Genomic DNA, 22326 nt, shown 5'->3' on the forward strand with positions numbered 1-22326 from the left:
AACAGTATGTAGCACATTAAGCACTTGACAGGTCTGCAGTCTCTGACTAACCCTTATAAACATAACTTAAGTTCTCGCTTTCTTCCCTACATCTTTCTGCCAAAAAAGCTTCACCCACTAATTCATGTTTATTCAATGGGGAAATGGAGCCATTTCCCCATTAAAAGGTAGTAGAGTGTAAAGGTGACCTTGTTTCTGTCCTTTTTTTGTTATTACCAAGATTTGAACTCAGAGCATCCTGCTTGTTAGGCTAGCACTCTACCACTTGAGCCAAGACTCCAGCAAAGATGCCCCTGTTGCCAATCATAACCAGAGTGGTTAATGTGTGATGTAGTCTTTACTGAAATCTTAATATTTATTGGAAAAGAATCACTGAACTCTTAGCTCACTTCCTGCCTGCCACCCATGAAACAAGATACTCCACAATTCTGGCTGTTCTCACTTCCTGCTTGAACTCCCTTTCATGAAAGCTAGCTTTCCACTACATGTTTGGTAATTATTTTACTTATTCAGTTTATTTCATCATAGCAAAATTTATATTTTCCTAGGATCTCTACAATAAACCTGTCCTGAATTTTTCCAGAAATTTGCATTTCCTATTCCATAACTCCATATAACAGACTATCAATAAATAATCAAATTCCTCACTTATTGTAATTAACCTTGTTAGCTTATGGGTTCATTTTAAATCGGATAATAACCAATTTTCATCTTCTAAATTTTTTTCCAAAAGAGTTATAAAATACTTATTTTTTTTTAAGTGGTACTGGAGTTTTAACTTAGGGCTTTGCATTTGTTAGGCAGGTGCTCTGCCCCTTGAGCCATACTGGCAGCGCTTTTTTGCCTTGGTTATTTTGGAGATGGGATCTTATTTTTGCCCAGGCCAACCTGGATCGTGATCAAGGTACAGGCCACCATACCCAACTTTTTTCTGTTGAGCTGGGATCCTTTGAAATTTTTTGTCCCTGCTGGGCTTGAATCATGATCCTCCCAATCTCAACCTCCCAAGTAGCTAGTATTGTAAGTGTAAGCCACCAGCGCCTGCTACTTACATTTTTTTAATTAGTAGAGGCCTGGTTCAAGGCCAGGATAATGGGATCCAACACCCATGTCCTAACTATAAAAGAAACAGACAACATTTTATGTCATCCAAAATCATCCCCATACATCAAGAACAGCAAATAAAAAGGTAAGCATGTGTTCAAGAATCACACACATTTTAGGAAAATCAATAGAGTGAATGAGACATACTAGGAAAAAAACATAAGTGGAATGAATAATGTTTCTTGAAAGAGAATTTATATGAAGTGTAATTAGTGTCCTCAGAGGAATGTGAGCGACACTTTTTATGAGATAGAGTCTACCTTATGGAAAACTATGTTTTAGAGATAAAAGAGGTAAAAGAAATTAAGACCTTGATAATATTATAGAATAATGTGAGCTGGGACATCAAGTAAAATGGCTCTTTTCAGTATCAATGTAAATGAAAGGGAGAATTAAAAGTATAAAACAAAATTAAAAAGCCATGGTGGAAGAATGTAGATATTTCAATATTCATCTAATAACAACCACTGAGGGATGAAAATTCTGTGGGGAAAATAGAAATGAGATTTTAATTGTGAAGGGATGAGGCAGTGGGATGGCCGGGCACATATCCTTAAGTTGACAATCTGGTGGAGGAAAGAGAAATAAAGTTAGCCCCTTTACATCAAATTATTTGTTAAAACATATTCATTGGGCACCATGTGTCATGACTGATACAGAGCATAAGACAGCAAGACATCCCTTCTTGAACATCATGATTTTAGATATACACTAGTGCTAGGGACAGGGATAAAACAAGTAGTGGGATTATGAAAATTAACCCAGAAGTTAAAAATTATGAATAGTAAGTCATGAAGTGTTTAATGAAATGTATTGTATTTTTTACTCAAAAGTTGCAAAGGTATCATCTTTTGTCCAATAAAAGATACCTTTAACATTTTTCTCACAAGCAATTATTAAAAATGTGTTCATTTAATATTAGGGGAACTTCAGAGTTTTCAGCCATTTGCTCTAATCTGTAGCATACTCTCCTCTCTTGATTTTCTGTCTATCTGTGATCCTGTGCTGGCCTATGTTGCTCTTTCTGCTTGGTGCTCTCAATGAAATGGCACCTACAGAAAAAATTGCTTCTTTTGTCTGCAGCTGGCTTGTTCTCAGTGGGGCTCTTGATTTGAACAAACCAGGGGATGTCAGGCTGTATAAACACTCAGGGAAGGATATGTTCACAAAGGTACCAGCTCTGGAAAATTATACACTACTTTCAAAATGCTTCACCACATTTAAAAGTGTAATTATACCCTTCTTCTTAATGACTGACATGACATATGTTTACAAGTATTTTAGCTGACTTGTGACAGTACACAGTAGTGTGTTTTACATTTGGTGGCAACATCTAAAATTTCATTGTACAAACATCTGAAGTTGTCTGTTGATGTTGTCTGCACTCAGGCAATAAGTAATGCAACCTGCATATTTCACATTTAAATAATTTTGCAAAATAAATTTAAATGTTTAGTTTCCTTTATTGGCTGTAAGAAGTATTTGCTCAACTATTCTGACCTTGTTTTAGATTTCCTTGTTTTTCTTAGGCTTCTGTTTGCTTGTTTGTTTTGGAACAGGGTCTTACTATGTAGCCCAGGTTTATCTTGAACCTACTACATAGCCCAGACTGGCCTAACTCATGATTCTCCTGTCTCTGCTTGCTGAGGGCTGGGATAATGGTTATTTCTTTACTTAGGGGGATTTTCTAGTATAGCACTGTTCCATAGAATTTACTGTGATGATGAAAAATATTCTACATTTGTATTGAACAATATCACAGCCACTGGCTACTGAACATTTGAAACTGAACAGTGCAAATAAGAAACTAATATTAATTAATTTACATTTTAAAAACCAAATGTGATTAGTGGTTACTTTATTAGATAGCACTGGGAGAACACTGCCCAATAGAAATATATTATGAACTATAGGTGTAATTTTAAGTTTTCTAATACCTCATAAAAATTTTAAAGAAGAGTAAAATCAAATTATAGAAATATATTTTATTTAATTCAATAAACCCAAAATATCATTATCTTAACCTAAAGTAGTCAAATATATAAAGACAGAAAGTTAAGTGATGGTTGCCAAGGCTGGGAGAAGGGGGTAAAGGAAACTTAGTATTTAATGGGTGCAGAGTTTCAATTTTGCAAGGTTGAAAGGGTTCTGTGAATAGATGACTGTATTTCAAGTACAACAATGTAAATGTAATACCACAGAACTGTACATTTAAATATGGTTTAGAGGATGGATTTTGTGTTCTGTGTCATTTACCATTTTTAAAACTTAAAAGAATAAAAATAAATTATCATTTCACAATTACCTAACACAAAGCCCTAGCACAGTAATTTGCATCATTTCTTTCTAAAAGCTGGTATGAATTTTAAACTTATGAAATATCAAGCTAGTCATCATTTGTGTTTAGTGAGTACCTATGGCTAGTGTCTACAGTATTAGGTAGAATTGATCTAAAACAAGAAAGCAAATAAATAACAAATAAGGAATGAAATGTTCTTTATTTTTCCCTCCTTTTCCTGTGTTCCAATCAGAATCTAGTTATTTTTTACTTATAACAGTGTTTATCCTCCATAAAAAAGCAGGGCAAATGTGCAAAGTTCGGTTGATCAAATTAGATGTTTGCCTTTAGAAAAGTTGACCAATAACTTGCCTTCTTCCATTTTTTTTTTACATTTTAATGATACTCAAATGATCCCTTTTATATTTTACATATACATTTACTAAAATAAATTCTTTATCATACCTTTTAATAGTCCTAAAATAGTTTAATATAACTTTGTCTCTTAATAAGTCAATAGCAATTTCTGTGGGTTTCAGTTGTCATTTGAGTGATGGAGTGCTTTCTTAGCATGCACAAGGCTGTGGGTTCAATCGCCAGTGCCACAAAAAAAGAAAAAAGAAAAGCCATGCAGAGCTCTGTCCCCCCAACTCAGCCCCTATGTCTGCTCTTGATTATGAGTTCAATTCTGATAGGGCTGGAGGTGTGGCTAAATAGGTAGAGTACATGCCTAGCAAGTGCAAGACCCTGAGTTGAAACCCCAGTTCTGCAAACACAAAACAAAACAAACAAAAACACCAATAGCAGTTTAGAACTGGGAAATACGCAATTATTAATTATGCTTGCTACCAAGCACACAGATATCTTCTATAACCATCTAAACAATCTTTATAATAGGTAGGCATTATTATTCTCATTTTATAGTTAAGAGAATAAGAATGAGAACAGTATTCAGATTTCTCAAGTCAATGAACAAGTAAGAAATAAATCAGGTATCCAAACTCAGGGATAATTGAATCTAAAACCTTGGGGAAGCAAAACTAATATTTGCCATTTTTAATTCCTTAATTTAAGTGATGGGTAAGGAAAATTCTGTGCAGTGGGTGGTAATACCAGAATGAATGTTACTTCTTTCATATTGTATAAAAATTGAAGTTATTCTCTACAAATAGAACATGAGTTCATAATTTTTTTTACCTTTCTCGCAATGTGGATTCTGCATACACTGTTGGTGTTAGAGAATAAGTAAAAAGTTAAAATCAAATAATAATCCAGAATGTAAGGCATTTGTATCACTGGGAAAGTGACAAAAAATTAAAATGATAACCTCTGACGTAAGCCTAAAGACTTAAAACTATTAGAGTTATGAACATCAAAATGGTGTTCAGTCTTATGGAAAAGGAAGGAAACATGAGAAAATGAAACTTGTATTTATTGGTGTAGGAGCAAGTGTATGAATTTTGATATGTTAAAATTTAGTGGGTGGAATGGGACAAGATGGTGTGTTAGAAGCATCCCCTGTTTTGACTCTGTGAGTGAAAAGAGTCAGATAACAAAGGAGGGAGAATGTTCTGCAGAGAAAAAAAGAAGAGTATTGGGAATCACAAAGATGTAGAAAGGTGGCAGAAAAGCACAGAGAAAGAGAAGCAACAGAGAAAAGCAACAAGAAGTTCCAAGCCCCTTACTGGGATGGGGGAGGGAAGCCAAAGATGTGATCACAAGGTAAGTTGGATGGCCTTGGCAACAGACTGGCAATTCTAGCTTCATGATAACCCCATACCCATAAACCTTACACCCAGTATGGAAATTTGGTAGAGAGGAAAAAGATTCAAGAGGCACAGTTCTATTAAAATATTTTTAGGACTATAATGATGTATGATGAAGAACTCAATTTTAGTTAGCTGAGGGGTGCTCAAGTGGTGAAGGGCATTGTGGTCAGAGGCCCTACACTCCCTGGTGGGGAGTGAGTCCATCACCTGAGGGGCATTGTGGAACTGCGCACTAAGCCTGGGGCTGGTATAGTATTTGTCTTCCATTGCTTACATCCTGGCTATGCATGCTGGCTGATGGGTGGGACTAAGAACCCTGAACCCAGGCCCTTCAAATAACATGATTCCCAGTCTCCCATCCCCTCACATGTAGGAAGCAAGTGGCTGGGCAGAGTCTGAAAGTACTAAGTCTACCCCCAGGAGCTGCACCTCAATGTGTTTGCTGCCATGTGGGTCTGGGGGCTCTGAGACTAGATCTTCTGAATCATGTGATTTCCTCAGCCTCCTCCACCCCATAGAAAAGTGAACTGCTTGGTAGGGTCTGAAAGCACTGAAGTCCACTTCCTGAAACTGCTTCCCAGTATGTGCTTGCTGCCAGGTGGGACTGAGGACCCAGATCCCAAGCATTCCAAATCACGTGACTTCCACAGCCTCCTTCCCCAAACAGAGAGGTGAACTACTAGAAAGGGTCTGAAAGCAATGAGGTCCATCCCGGTGAACTGTATCCTGGTGTGTGTTTGCTGTCAGGTGGGTCTGAGGCCCCAAGTACAGGCTCTCTCAATCACCTAACTTCTACAGCCTTCTCCCACACATGGGGAGAAGGAACTGTATCCCAGTGTGTGTTTGCTGCTAGGTGGGACTGAGGGCCCTAAGTCCAGTCCCTCCAAATTAAGTGTCTTCCACAGCCTCCTCATGCCTACAGGGCATGAACTCAGTAGGCACTGAGACCAGAAGAGCGTGTTGGTCTGAACCCTCAATCTCCACCAGCTAGTGCAGAATTTAGTGGTCTGTTTGCTCCCTCACTCTGTGGTGCACTCAGGGGCTACCCTTAGGTGTAGACAGTTGTTGTCCCTGAGGGCACAAACTTGGGAATTTGTGGAGAATGAAAACTTGTTTGGTCTATAAGCTAATAAGATGCCTGTGGCCAGGAGCAGCTCCCAGTACACACAAAAAAGGGAAGGTTCTATACTGAAAGCATACAAGAAACAGATAATGGCTCTTCAAGAAGAGATTACAACTAGGTTTTCTAGATTTCAGCAATGCCTTCAGCACATGGACAAATGCTTAGGAACTGATTGATACCTCCCATTCTGTAGTGAGAAATATTATCCTTCCTCTATACTGTTTTGCTTGAACATTGAGAATATTTCGGCTGAAAGACTATAGGTGATTAAAACTTTTAACCAATGAAATGGCCTGAGGTTTATAAATCCCAAAACAGAAACATAAGAAATTTGAAGAAAACAAGGTAACATGACTTCTATAAATCACAATTACACAGTAACAATAACAAAAGTGAAGTGGGTAAAACCTCAGAAAAAGAATTTTAAAATGATTGTGAGAATGATCAATGGAATTAAAGAGGACACAAACAAATGCCTGAATGAATTCCATGAAAATTCAAATATAGAGTTGAATAAAATTAAGAAGGCAAGTAAGGACATGAAAGAGGAATTCAATAAAGAAATAGAAATTCTGGAAAAAGTTAATTAATATTCTGGAAATAAAAAATTCAATAAGTCAAATAAAAAACTCAATTGAAAATCTCTCCAGTAACTGAAACTCCCTGAAAACAGAGTATCAGAGCCTGAAGATATGGTACATGTATTTGATCATGCAAATGAAGATAAAGAATATAAGTAAAGAAGTACAATTCAAGCATAACATGCAAGATCTTGGCGAAATCATTAAAAGACTAAGTCTATAAATGATGGACGTAGAAAGAGGAGAGATGCAAGCCAAGGCAAAGAAAATATAGTCAATAGAATGATGTCAGAAAGCTTCCCAGATCTTGAAATAATCCAGTTACAGGAGGCTTTTAGGATTCTAAACAAGCAGGGCCAGAAAATAACTTTCTCATTCATATTATGTTTAAAAAGTTAAGCATAGAGAAGGTGGAAAGAATAGTGAAAGTCACAAGAAAGAAGTACCAGTTCATCTATTAAGACAAAACCATTAGAATAATAGCAGATTTCTCAATGGAAACTAAAAGGGAGGATGACATGGAATGATCTATATCTTTCTTTTTTTGCTGAATTATATCAATTTCTCTTTTTAAAAAAGTTTATTTTATTGTTGTACTGGGTGGGGGTACATTGTGGCATTTACAAAGGTTCTTACAACGTATCAAATATATTACACTTGAATTCACCTCCTCTACTATTCTCCTTTATCCCTCCTTCCCCCCATTCAAGAAAAAGTTTCAACAAGTATTTTTTTCTGTTTACATTCATATGTATATAGTATTTGCACCATATTCACTTTCTTTCAAGCCCTGGAAGAAAATAACTGCCACCCTAGGTTACAGTATACAACAAAGTTACCCTTTATAAGTAAAGGAGAAATAAAAACCTTCTATGAGAAACAAAAACTAAAGCAATTTATCACCACAAAGCCAGTACTGCAGAACATAAAGGAATTCTGCAGAGAGAAGAGGAAGATAAATGCAACTATAAAAATATAAGTGTAAATTTCACTAGACCAGTATAAGCAAACAAATGATGAATAAGAAAGAATTGAACACTACAAAAACAATAAAATTCAGGAATTACTACATACCTTTCAATAATAACTCAGAATGTTAATTATCTCAATTTTCTAATCAAAAGACACAGACTGGCAGATTGGATTATAAAATAAGACCCAGTATCATTTGAAGTCAGGTATTGTGATACCTCTGGTGTTGCTTTTTCGTTTAGTATTGCCTTGGCTATTTATGGTCTTTTGTGCTTCCAAATGAACTTTAGGCTAGATTTTTCAATCTCTGTGATGAATGTCATTGGAATTTTGATGGGGATTGTATTGAACATGTAGATTGCTTTTGGTAATATAGCCATTTTCACACTATTGATTCTGCCAATCCATGAGCTTGGAACATCTTTCCATCTTCTGTAGTCTTCTTCAATTTCTTTCCTCAATGGTGTATAGTTTTCATTGTAGAGTCTTTCACTTCCTTAGTTAAGTTTATTCCTGGGTACTTTATTTATTTTGAAGCTATTGTAAGTGGAATTATTTTCTTATATTCTTTCTCAATCTGTTCTTTATTGGTATATAGAAAAGGTACCGAGTTTTGTAAATTGATTTTGTGTCCTGCAACATTGCTGAGGGGGTTTATGAGGTCTAGGAGTTGTTTGGAGGAATTTTTTGGGGTCTTTTATATATAAGATCTTGTCATTTGCAAATAGGAATGGTTTGACTGACTTCTTCCTTTCCTATTTGTATTCCTTTTGTTTCTTTTTCCTGTCTTATTGCTCTGGCTGGGAATTCCAAGACTATGCTGAATAAGAGTGGAGAGAATGGACACCACTGTCTCATTCCTGGCTTTAGAGGAAATGGTTTCACTTTTTCTCTATTCAGTATGATGCTGACTACAGGCTTGTCATATATAGCCTTTATTATGCTGAGGTACATTCCTTCTATACCTAGTTTCATGAAAGTATGAACATATTTAGATTATGATATACATGAGAATGTCACAAGGAAACTTCCTGTACTGCTACCTTAAACAAACAAAAATGTCATTGTGTTTTTTTAAAAAATGGAGAACAGGAAGGTAGAACAGGTCCTGACTGGGGTGTTGGTACCAGTGGGATGAGGGAGGATATGGGAATAGGAAAGTAAATATGTTGCCAATATAGTGTACATGTATATGTAAATGGAAAAATGAGATCTGTTGAAACTATTCCAGGAATGGGAGGAGGGAGGATAAAGGAGACTGATGGAGGAGATAAATTCAACTATGATAGATTGTAAGAACTTTTGTAAATGTCACAATGTATCCCCAGCACACTACTACTACTACTATTACTACTAAAAAGACCCAAACATTTGTTGCCTACAATAAATGCACATCACTGGTAAGGACAAGCACATGCTTAAGGTGAAAAGATGGAAAATGATTTCCAAGCAAATGGAATCTGAAAAAATGCAGGATTAACTATATTCATATAGGATGCAGCAGATTTCAAACCAAAATTAATCAGAAGAGACAAAGTTCATTTAATATTGACAAAGGGAACTTACCTGAACCTTTGGGACACAGCAAAGGCAATACTAAGAGGAAAGTGTATAACTATTTGTGCCTTCATTAAAATATCAAAGACAGCTCAAATAAATAATGTAATGATACACCTCAAAATTTAGAAAAATAAAAACATATGGTAGATGGATAGAAATAATAAAGACTAGAGCAGAAATTAATAAAATAGAAACTAATCAAATGAAAAAAGAACCAATGAAACAAAAGCTGGTTCTTTTAAAAGAAGAATAAGATTGACAAAACCTTAGCAAAATCAACCAAATGAAAATGAAGAAGACTCAAATTAATAAAATTAGAGATGAGAAATGGCATCTCACAACAACACCAATGAAACTCAGAAAATCAGTAGAGAATGCCTCAAAAATTTACATTCTCATAAACTAGAAAATCAAGTTTCTAGATGTATATGACATACTAAATTGAACCAAGAGGATATAAACTAAATAAACAGATCTATAACAAGCAATGAAATTGAAGCAGTAAAAAAAAAGGAGTCCCCTAACAAAGGAAAGTCTAGGACTGGATGGATTCACTGCTGAATACTACCAAATCTTTAAAGAAGGGGTAGCACCAATTATCTCCTAACTATTTTATAAATTTTACAAAGGGAAGGAAAACTATCGAATTAATTCTATGAAGCCAGATACCAACACCAGATAAGGACATAACAGAAAAAGAAAATATGGTCAGATTTCTTTGATGAACATAGACACATAATTTCTCAATAAAATACTTCCAAAATAAATTCAAAATGTTTATAAGATCATTCAACATGAACAAGCTGGCTTCATTCATATGCAAGGAGGGTTTAACATATGCAAATCAATAAACATAATAAGCACATAAACAGAATAACAAACATGATCATCTCAACAGATACAGAAAAGGCCTTTGAAAAAATTCAATATCCTTTCACCTTAAAAGCCCTGAAGAATCTAGGAATAGAAGGAATGTATCTCAATATGACAAAGAGCATATACAATAAACCTATATCCAACATCATACTAAATGGAAAGAAACTGAAACCATTTCCTCTGAAGTCAGAAATGAGACAAGAGTGTCTATTGTCACTACAGTTATTCAATATAATGCTTGAATTCTTAGCCAGAGTAATAGCACAGAGAAAAAAATAAAGGGGATATGAATAAGAAAAAATAGAAGTCAAGTTATCTGTATATGCAGATGATATGATCTTATACTTAAAATACCAGAAAGATGCCACCAAAAGACTCCTAGAACAAATGAATACTTTTGGCAATGTATCAGAATACAACCAATGTTAAAAAAAAAAGAACAGTAGCTTTTCTATATACCAATAAGGAACATGCTGAGAAAGAAGTGAAGAAATAACCCCAACATAGTAACCTCAAAAAGAAATAAAAACCCAGGAATAAACCTAACAAAGGAGGTGAAAGACCTCTATGATAAAAACCATAAAACCTTGAAGAAAGACATTGAAGAAGACACTAGGAGATGGAAAGATCACACATATTCTTGGGTTGATAGAATTAATATTGTGAAAATGCCTATACTACCAAAAAATTCTACAAGTTCAATGTAGTCCACATGAAAATTTCAATGTTATTTTTCACAGAAATAGAAAAATAAATCCTAAAGTTCATGAAGGCACAAAAGACACCAAAAAGCCAAAGCAATCCCGAGCAAAAAAAAAAAAAAAAAAAATGCTGGATGTATCACAATACCTGACTTCAAATTATACTGCAGAAACATAATAAAAATAGCACAGTTATGACACAAAAACAGAAACATAGACTAATTGAATAGAGTATAAAATCCAGAAATAAGCCCATATAGCTACAGCTATCTGTTTTTAACAAATTCAACAAAAATGTATGTTGGAAGAAAAGCCTCTTCAACAAATGGTGTTGGCAGACTGGATCTCCACAGGTACAAGATTGAAACTGTATCCTTTCTTCTCATCTTGCATGGAATTTAATTCAAAATGGACTAATGATCTTAATATAAGACCTAAAACTTTGAAACTACTAAAGGAAAGCATAGGGAAATACTTGGTGTTAACAAACATAGGTAATGCTTTTCTGAAGAACTCCAGGTCCTCAGGAAATAAGAGCAAGAGTTGACAAATGAGGAATTGCATCAAATTAAAAAGTTTCTGTACAGCAAAGGAAACAACTACTAGAATCAAGAGACAATCCACTGAAGGGGTTAAAATCTTTGCCACCTATTCATTGGTTAAAGAATTAATGTTCAGAATATACAAAGAGCTCTAAAAATTAAACACCAAAAAAACCAAATAATCCAACTACTAATGGATAAATGAATTGAGCAGACACTTCTCAAAGAAGTACAAATGGCCAATAAGCACATGAAGAAAAGTTCAACATGCTTGGCCATAAATGAAATGCAAATCAAAGCTACATTGAGATTCTTCCTCACCTCAATCAGAGTGGCTGTCATCAAGGAAGCAAACAATAACAGATGCTGGCAAAGATCGTGAGAAGGAACCCTTATAAACTATTGGTAGGAATGCAAATTAGTGCAGCTACTATGGAAATTGGTATGAAGATTCCTCAAGAAACTATAAAATAAAGCTACCATATGTTTCTTCTATATCACTCTTGGTCATGTATCTGGAGGAAGGTAAGTTAGCATACAAATAAGACACCTGGACACCCATGTATGTAGCAGCACTTAACAATAGCCAAGCTGTGAAATCAGTCTAGTGTCTATAAGCCAATGAATGGATAGAGAAAATGTGGTACATATACACAATGAACTATTATTTAGTCATACAAAGAAATAAATTATGTCATTTTTCAGGAAAATGGTAGAACCAGATATCATCATGTTAAGTGAAATAAGCCAGATTGAGACAGACAAATATTCCATGTTCTCTCTCATACTTAGAATCTAGATTTTAAAAAAGAAACATATGAGTAGAAAATGGGGGACTGTTTAGAGGAAAACAGGGGGAGTGGGGAGGGTGAAAGGAGAGGGTGAAGGAGGAATGAATATGATTCAATTACTTCATATGTGTATATGAAAATGGAATAATGAAACCCATTAAAATTGTGTATAAAAGTGGGACAAGAAGGATAAGAAAGAGTGATAAAGTGGTGAATTTGATCAAAGTACATTATATGCATGTGGTAAACATCACAAAGCAACTCCTTTGTACAATTAATGTATATCAATTTAAAAAGTGCTGATCTGAGCCATCACTCTGTTATAAAGATGCCATTGTATAAAGTAGCTGCAACTAATGTAATATGACTATATTTTAAAAAACAAACATATATTATCACCATGCATCCAAATAAAATTATCCACCACAGACTATTACTTTGGGAGAAAAAAATACAATCAAATTTAGTGTTCTATTATGTTCTTATGTTGGAGTATAAATCAGAGTGTGCAGGGAATATAGACACTAATACAGATATTTCCAATAGAGGAACATGATACAGAAAACTGATTGAAAATTTGCTAGGAGGGCTGAGAAACAAATGGAGAAAATGAGTCTGCAGAGCGAAAGGGAGGAATACTGTTATTCAAAGACATGGAGTCTTCTTTGTGCTCTGAGTTGCATCTCAGGAAGTCCCATCCCATTGACCCACAACCTTCACAAGAATGGTGACGGTTAATGTGCTGGAGTCCACAGCCTCCTACACTGCCCAATGTGGCCACTGCCTCTTCCACAAGTGTTGACAAAAGAAAGAGGACTGGCCTTCACCCTCCCAATTCCTCCCTCTCACTATGTATTTCCCATGGGAAAGGGGGAAACAGGAAGACAAGCTGGTAAAGGATTCTGAGAAATATAGTTCAACTTCCCCCTCAGGGAATAGAAAGGATAAAATGCGGAGTTAAGATCCACCTGAAACTCTCTAGCAAAACTGGTAAAAATCAATCAATCAATCAATGAATAAATAAGTAAAAGTAAAAGAAGCAACTATAGGAAACTTGAACTACTTGAAAGATCATGCTCACTGCAACTCAGAAAAAAGGCATTGATATAGCAAAACTAACTGAAAAAAGATGACAAACAGAACCATAATTGTCACAGAAAAACACAAACAATTCTGAGCCTAAGAGGTGAGATAATCAGGTTCTGGTTGCTCAAAATACTGTTCTTTTAAGAGTAGTTAACTTATACATTGTGTCCAGATTCTGATATTAAAAAGCATATTGTCATAAAGTACCTCACATTACCTGATGCACTACCTTGAGAGGATATGCTGTGAGTACTTCAAGTGCATATGCTCCAGAAACAGATTGCTTACTAGGCTGGCATTCAAATTTTTCCATTTACTTATTATACATATGTCTCCATCCATCCCTACTTTTCCACTGAGTTTGGCTTGTCGAAGGCTCTTTTAGTGTTCATATTCCAAATCTAATAACATTTCCTTTGCAAACTGTACTTAACCAACCTCTCATTATCATCTGCTACATTTGATGACACCTTCTTGAAGAGCTTCTTCTCTTTGTCTGTGCTTGACTTCTAAATACAGAAGAGCCATAATCCACCCCCTCATCTGTACCCTATTCTTCCTTTACACACTCCCTGGCTAACTCTTATAGCTCTTAGCTTTGAGTGGCATCTCTGATTTTGGACCTACATCTCCACAGTGCACCTTTCACCACATATATCAATTGCCTATTCTCCACTATTAGGCCTTCTATGTTTACTTCACTACAAAAATGTTTATAAAAATGGTTAATTTGTGCTCCTTTTCCAAACCTTTTTCAATGATCTTCAAATAGTCCTATAATCTACTTTATTCTAAACAAACCAACCAACAAAATACACTTGATTCATCACATTTTCAAACCACTATCTCCAATACAATAGAAAATCTTTCAATTTGAACCCTTAATTCTGTTTACATGTATCCATCATTCTTATCACCCCCTCATCATGACCCTTACACCCATCTTAGCACTTTCTTACTTACCATTCTCACAGCCCAGTTGACCAGCCCCTTCCTGCCATTCAGACTTTATCCTTCAGGACTTCCTCAAAAAGGATTCTGTAACTTACTTCTAAAGTCACTACTCAGTTTCATGTTCTGCAGAATGCTTACTACCTTGTGAGATACACTCATTTATTTGTTGTCCTTTTTTCTCTCAGGCCCAATCTCTCCTCACTCTTTCTCTCTCTGTCTGTCTCTCTCTCTTTCTCTCTTGGCAGTACTGGGGTTTGAATTCAGAGCCTCTGTGCTTGCTAGTCAGGCATTCCACCACTTGAGCCACTGCCTCAGCCCTCAAACCCAATAAGAACCACATGGGTGAAAGGACCTTTTTAATCTTGGTTACTTCACTTTCTCCCCCATCTAACTCAGTGCTTGTTACCTACTTAATAAATATTAGTATTTATACTCAATAAAATATTAAATATTCAATAAAATATTGCTAAATGAATGAATGAACTGCCCTGAATTTCAATCTCCTATCAGTAAAAGAAGGCAGTTATATCAATCTCATGGGCTAGTTTTGAGTGTTAAGCAAATAACACCAATAGAAGTGGCTTAACACTGTGCCTGAAGCTCATGCAGCACACCATAAATGTTATTGTTATTGTCATTATTATTGACATTATCACTGGGAAAATTGCGGTGTGATAATACCTTGAGGCATTGTTGTGGCCAGTTATCTTAGTACTTGGCAAGCAGAAAAGTGAAGGCTAAAGGAAAACCCCCTTAACTCATGAATGTAAGAGACTAGTTTTAATAAGAAGACCAATGAATTTTCAAGCCAGATGCATGTAAGTTATATTGGTCAAGGAGAAATAGTTGGACATGGAGAGAATGTATCTTTGTTATGTGAAATTTCAGAAGTAAGGTGGCCTATCTGGGTGTTAATCACTAATCAATACAGGGCTTGAAAGCTTACAGTGCTTTGTAATATACATTATCTAGTTGTGCTAGGAAGAAACCAAGATAGACATTAAAATCCCCTCTGAAGAAGCATGGTAATATTGTAAGAAATTTTATAAATGCCACAATGTACCCCCAGCACAACAATTTTAAAAAAGCTGAAAAAAGCACAACACATTAAAAGATTAAGTACATAAACCAAAGGCAAACACAAATCCAGATTGTGCATCTCTAATCTTATCATTGGTATCAAAATAGTATTTGAGTTTTGAATAAGAGATATAGAACATTTGTGTTTACACACAATTTTGGTATAATTGTCTGGTCTGTCAGGAAAGTTTAATTTTTAAAAGTGAAATACCAAACTTCAATTTTGTCTAGTTTTAGAAAAGAAATCACAAAAAATCTCTAATATTCAAAAGTGTCCGTATCAGTTTGGAGGATTTCAGATTGCTATTTGGATCTGTAAAATCTTCTTCCTTACACTGAGCCAAAAATCTTCATGTAAAAATATCAGTTACTCAAACCATACTTGTTATACAAGAAGGTTTTCTCCTCCTTTCCCTTAAGGTTTCTTATAAAGTTGTTCGTCTTCTCTTGAAAAGAACAAAATCCTGGATTACATCAGTTCACCTTGGCAAAAAGAAAAATGAGAATTTCATAATGTTAACCAAAATGAAATCTTTTACCACATTTATAGATTTTACTAAAGATAGAGCACTTTTGAAATTTAAGATGTTTTAAAATATAGAAACATGAAGTAATTTTTTTCTTTAGTTTAATTGTTAAAAGAATTTAATTTAAAAATTAGTTGGTAACTTAGTATCATGTATAATATGCCATTCTATAATAACAGAGCTATAAGCCAGATGTGAGAGAGGGCTTGAAAATGAAATGACCAAGACGACCTAGACAGATTGTTTATCTGGGGATGAGGAGGTTTCCTTAGGTGATTTGTGGAGAGGAATCTGAAGTCTAGGGAAAAATAAGAACAAGTAAAGATAGGCAGTCTTAACTAAAAAGGACAAAAATTTGAACATAACAGAGGTAATAAGTAATTAAAGGTAGAAGATAAAATATTAATTATGTAACTGGAAATAAAAAGAACAGATCCAACAAAGGCATAGAATAAATAAGGGTGATACAGTGATTCAGGACTCTGCTTGTTTAAAAGAGCCCACAATGGGCCACACACTTCTTAGCACTGATAAAAGAACCATCAATGTATATGACTGCCTGCATTCATCTGAGTGACAGAAAAAAAATTGTAGAGAAGGGCATTTCCTTTGCCATAATTAAAGGTGATCGACAACATTACATTCTAAACTACTTAGTAGCAGTGGCTATTATTATTATTATTATTGGAATATATTTAGTTTTGTAATTATGGTACTGTGTAGAACTAGGACTTTAAAAAACACAAAGGAAACGAGAAGTACAACCCTGGCATTCACATCAAGACACTCTTAACAAATTTCAGAGATATATGTACCCAGAAACTAAGTGTACTGATTTCTTGACTTTATGTGATCATAGTATATTGTTTGGTATTTTTAGTAAAACAATATAAAGCAAAATTTTAGACTATATAATATTCTATTAATTTTTTTAGAAATACTGGGGTTTGAACTGAAGGCCTCCTGCTTGCTAGACAGGTACTCTACCACTTGAACCACACTCCAAACCCTTCCATTAAAATCTTTTAAACTTCTATATTCCTTTTATTTTTTTTGACATGAAATCTAGGAATGAATAAATTTATATCATATATTTTTAGAAAATTTGAATTTTACTTCGAATGCAGTTTTTTAAATTTTTCTTTTATAATTATCTAGTAAAATGACAATTATAGTGACGGCAGATTTCTATTAACAACAATAGATGCCAGAAAACAATGAAGTATGTTTTCAAAGTAAAGCATTGGGAAAAAGTAAACTGTCAAGTTGAAATTAGATATGCAGCTAAGTTGTCATTCAAGCATGAAGGCAATATAATGACCTTTTCCTTTTCACTGAAAAGAATAGATTTTCTGCAAACCCTGAAAGATCCTAAAATAATGAATACACTTTGCAAAAGAAGAATAATAGAGAAGAAACAACATATAAGAAACATTAACAACCATGAAATTAGGGAAATATTTCAAAATTGAATTGTTGACAAAAATAATAATTTTATCTATTTAAATGATAATACTAGATAATATAAAAAGTCACAGCTACATATGGCTGACAAATATAGCAAACACCTTTTAAGTCACACAAGTGAACTCTCAAGTAGGATTATCTCCAAGGACCAAAACCAAAAGAAATTGAAAGAAGAGCCTGAAAATAGGCTCAGTGTTTTAGAAGCAATGAAGAGAAGCAGGGTGTGGTTTCTGAAGCTCCATTCACACGCAGGACAAGACAGGAAATGAGAAGTTGGCCAGAAGAGATACAGAATTTGAATTGGTAAACTCACATTGATCTGAGATGTGAGAATGAATGTACGCTTAGGAGAAAAGAAGAAAACGAGTAAGAGCTATGAAACTCCCCAAGGCTGCCTCAGAAAGACACTGAAGAAGGCTGTCTTATCATGCCAAGATTCCATGTAGAGACATAGTTAAACTCCCATGACATTTCAGAACCAAAGGCCGACCGTCATGTCATAATGTCTAAGAAATTAACAGTCTAAGAAATTAACCTGCCCCATGTGTCCTAAGCTTTATAACAGCCACAGTGCATCTGGAAAAATTACATGTAAAATCTCTCTGACACATTTTATAAGATCTTACTTAATGTAACCCAGCCAAAGATGAGCTCTTTTTCAAACATCTGATCTGAAACCAAAGAAGTTTTCTTTTTAATTATTCATTTATTCACATGTGAGACATTGTTTGGGTCATTTCTCCCCCTTCTCCCTCCCTCCTTTCCTCACTTCCAGTCAGGTCCTTTCTGCCCTTATCACTAATTTTGTTGAAGAAAAGACATAAGCATAATAAGGAAGACAAAGCGTTTTTGCTAGTTGAGTTAAGGATAGCTATACAGAAATATTTCTAGCATTGCTCTCGTGTGTACATGTGTTACAACCCATGTTGATTCATCTCTAACTGATCTTTGCACTGGTTACTAATCCCCTTCTCATGTCACTTTAAGGTTTCTGTATTAGTTCCTCTGGAGTGGGGACATCAAACACTTTCATGTTTTGGGTTTTCTACCTATTCCTGTATCTCCCATATGTGCTCTCCCCTTGTCATGTGATCCAAGTCCAACCACATTGCTGCATTTGCTCTAGATCTAAAGTCTGCATATGAAGGAGAACATATGGTTTTTGTTCTTCTGACCTGGCTAGCCTCGCTCAGAATGATGTTCTCCAGTTCCATCCATTTACCTGCAAATGATAAGATTTCATTCTTCTTCATGGCTGAGTAAAATTCCATTGTATACAAGTACTACATTTTCTTGATCCTAGGTGTTCAATTTTTTTTGAGGTCTTTATATATTCTGGATATTAATCTTTTGCTCAATGAATAGCTAGCAAAGATTTTTTTTCACATTCTGTGAATTTTCTCTTCACTCTGGTAATTGTTTTCTTTGATGTGTAGAAGCTTTTTTTCAGGTTACTTCTCTTTTTTGCATTTTTATTAGCATATATTATTCATTGTACAGGGGGGATTCATTGTGGCAATTTCGAATAGCCTTACATTGTATATTGATTAGATTACTCACTACACCCCCCACACACACCCTCTCTGCCCCACTTAAAGCAACTGCAAAGTTTCATCATTTTATTTCATATATGTATACAAAGTCCATCAACCATATTCCCTCACATTCATCTCCTCCATTCACCCTTCCCCCTTCAGCTATGCCCCATGCACACACTGCACCTATTTTATAGTCTTGTCTTTGATTCCAAAGTCAATGTTTAAAGGGGTTTCTTGGTGTGTCCCCTCTGTGAGTATACTTTACTTCAGTCAGTTCAACTCCCTCTGTTACTCTCCCTTACTCTCCCTCCCACCCCCCCATTATCCCTCCAAGAAGACTAAGACCTTAAAAATGGAATACTATACTATATTTATGGATTAAAACTGTAATATTAAAAACATATCACTTATTCACAATTTTACTAAAAGTTTCAATCCAATTCCAATAGCTTAATAAATTATTTTATGGAACTTGATAAATGACTATAAAATTTAAATATTAGAGCCTATAGTAATTAAAATGAAAATATGTATACAATAGTTCAGCTACAAAAATTATGAGAAAGTTACTTAGAATGGAGCTGTACCATTTAATAAGTGACCCTAATAAAACTGGAAATCAAAAGGAAAAAAAAAACTTAAATTAAATCTAAAACCAACATAAATGTTTAACCTATGTGCTTCAAAAACTCATTATGAAAATAAAGACAATTTTAAGGGAAAAAGACTATTTTTATGATATTGCAATAAGGAAAAAATAGGTTGGTAAAAATAACTCATTTTTCTTAGATTTGATTATGTGAAAGATACTTCATGAAAATAAAAACAGGAAATTTTTACTTAAAAAATCCATGTAATCTAGATAACCAAAAAAGGATTAGTATCTTTGATACACAAAGAACTACATGTCAAGACACATTGAAGAAAAAAACAATGTGATTAGGAAATATACTAAAGTAGAAAATCAAATGGCCATTAGTCATCAAGAAAATATAAACTATGACAAGCACAAGATATTATTTTATACCTATTCTGTTGGAAAATTACATTCCATTTTGGCAAGTTTATAGAAAACAGAACTATTTCTATAATACTAGTATGTATATATACTGGAGAATTATTTGACATTTTTTAGTAATGAATAGGTGAATAATCTTTGACACATCATTACTCTTCTCTGTATAATCTTAAAGAAATTTAAAAAGTCTCTTGTGTGTGTATTAAAGAAGTATTCAAGAAAGGTCATTGTCACCTTCTTTGCAATGGTAAGACATGGGATACCATAAATTTTCCCTCAGTAGAAGAAAGGTAAATTGTTATATAATTAACAGTAAAATAGATATACCTAAATAGTTCAAACTTTATTAGAAATTTATGTAGTCAGATATGCATGCTAATAATTTATAAATGTATATAACCAGGTTTTTAGTTGTAAAAAAAATCCACTCCAGATACTTTTATTGGAGAATGAATTCATTAAAATATATCAGATCACTCACTCATTCTCTGCAAGGGCAAAAGACTCAAGTTTGAAGCTGTACACTTATGAACAAGGACCAAATTCCATCACCAGACTACTCCACCTAAGTGACCACTGCTGTGCCTTTTGACCCTACACCTCACCATAACTGTGTGAGAAGTATTGCACGAGAACTTGTAGGTCCTTCAACAGAAGGTGGTATTTTAGAGACCATTCTCTCACACTGACTTCTTATGACTTGAAGATTTGTAAAGATAGATTTGGTTAGTGAAGGCTGAATGATAAACCAGTACCAGTACAGCAAGGGAAAGTGAAGTGAAGTATCCACTTTGAAGAGAAGAAATTCATATTACAGTAATCTTCCAAAGGTAGAGAATATATCTACTATATAATCTTTCATGTCTACTTTGAAGTGTTAAATCAAGTAATAAAAAGATATGTTTTTTCTTATATAATTTTTATTTGGGGAAATTCATTTTTTTTTCAGTACTAGGACTTGGACTCAGGGCTTTCACCTTGAGCCACTCCATCAGCCCTTTTTTGGTGATGGGTTTTTTCGAGATAGGGTCTTGAACTGTGGTCCTCCTGCTCGCTGCCTTCTGAGTAGCTAGGATTACAGGTGTGAGCCACCAGTGCCCAATGGGAATTCATTTTTAAAATCCTTCATGATACTTACCTGGCAGGGGAGATACCATGATCACAAAGGTGGTTTTCTCAGGGCGAGGCTTATCCATTGCACTCCGAATGTGCTGACCCCTGTGATTTCCCCAAATGTGGGAAACTCAACTGTATAATTTGTGGTAGTAGGGGACTGCATTCCTGCTCTCCCCTGTAATAAATTTTTTAAAATTCCTTCATAAGCCCAAGTTCATAAATGCAATCCTCTTATATTTTCTTCTAATAGTTTTAAAGTTGCTTTTGTACACTTAAACTCTTTAAAATAACTAACACATAGTAAATCTGTCTTCTAATTATATTATCCAAGTTGTCTACATATTTAATATTTTAAAATGTTTCCCTAAACTTTCAACAATCGTAAATGTTTTTTAAAAGGAAAAGAAAAAGAAAAAAAAGGTAGAAAGAGCAATAATACTTTCCAAAAATATTATTGGGTATAAAGAGAAACACCACATACCATTTAAAAGAAGCATTCCTTCAAGACTAATATAGATCTAAAACAAGACCTTGAAATATCTAAAGCAACATCTTACTAGATTGCAGAAACAAATTCTCAATAATAAGAAAATTAATGTTCTTCTTATAGAAACCTATAAAGCATGCACATAAAATATTAAATATGTAGACAACTTGAGATCATGGTATCTCCCTTGCCAGGTAAGTATCATGAAGGATTTTAAAAATGAGTTCCCATTGGGCACTGGTGGCTCACACCTGTAATCCTAGCTACTCAGAAGGCAGAGAGCAGGAGGACCACAGTTCAAGACCCTACCTCGAAAAAATACATCACAAAAAAGGGCTGATGGAGTGGCTGAAGGTGAAAGCCCTGAGTCCAAGTCCCAGTACTGAAAAAAAAAAAAAAAAGAATTTCCCCAAATAAAAATTATATAAGAAAACTGATAAATTTGACCAAGTCAACATTTAAAATGTCAATAAAATAAATGAAACTATGTTATTATCAAAATTTAAAGGCTAAAGAATAAAATGTAAAACACAAAAAGATTAGAAGCAACAAAAGAATATATTAAACACCAAAGATAAATGAGAAAAAACAAAAAGGGAAAGGGCACAGACTTATATTGTTTGGTAGGCAAATGATGAGAGAGAGAGACATGATGATGGTTGGATAGATAGACAGACAGATACATAACATTTTCAGAGGATAGTGGACAGTAGACATAAAATCTATCAAAGCTTATCAACTCTAAAAGTAAAATTA

At 34.5% G+C, this 22326-nt stretch overlaps 1 non-coding gene across 1 annotated transcript; it reads left to right on the forward strand.

The window, feature by feature from the left end:
* The first annotated feature begins 21097 nt into the window (after positions 1-21097).
* On the forward strand, positions 21098-21261 carry LOC141416059 (U1 spliceosomal RNA). The gene has a single exon (XR_012440984.1). It is a non-coding gene; the product is annotated as a U1 spliceosomal RNA (small nuclear RNA).
* The last annotated feature ends 1065 nt before the right edge of the window (positions 21262-22326 follow it).

Source organism: Castor canadensis, chromosome 13, assembly GCF_047511655.1.
Source record: "Castor canadensis chromosome 13, mCasCan1.hap1v2, whole genome shotgun sequence".
NCBI lineage: Eukaryota > Metazoa > Chordata > Mammalia > Rodentia > Castoridae > Castor > Castor canadensis.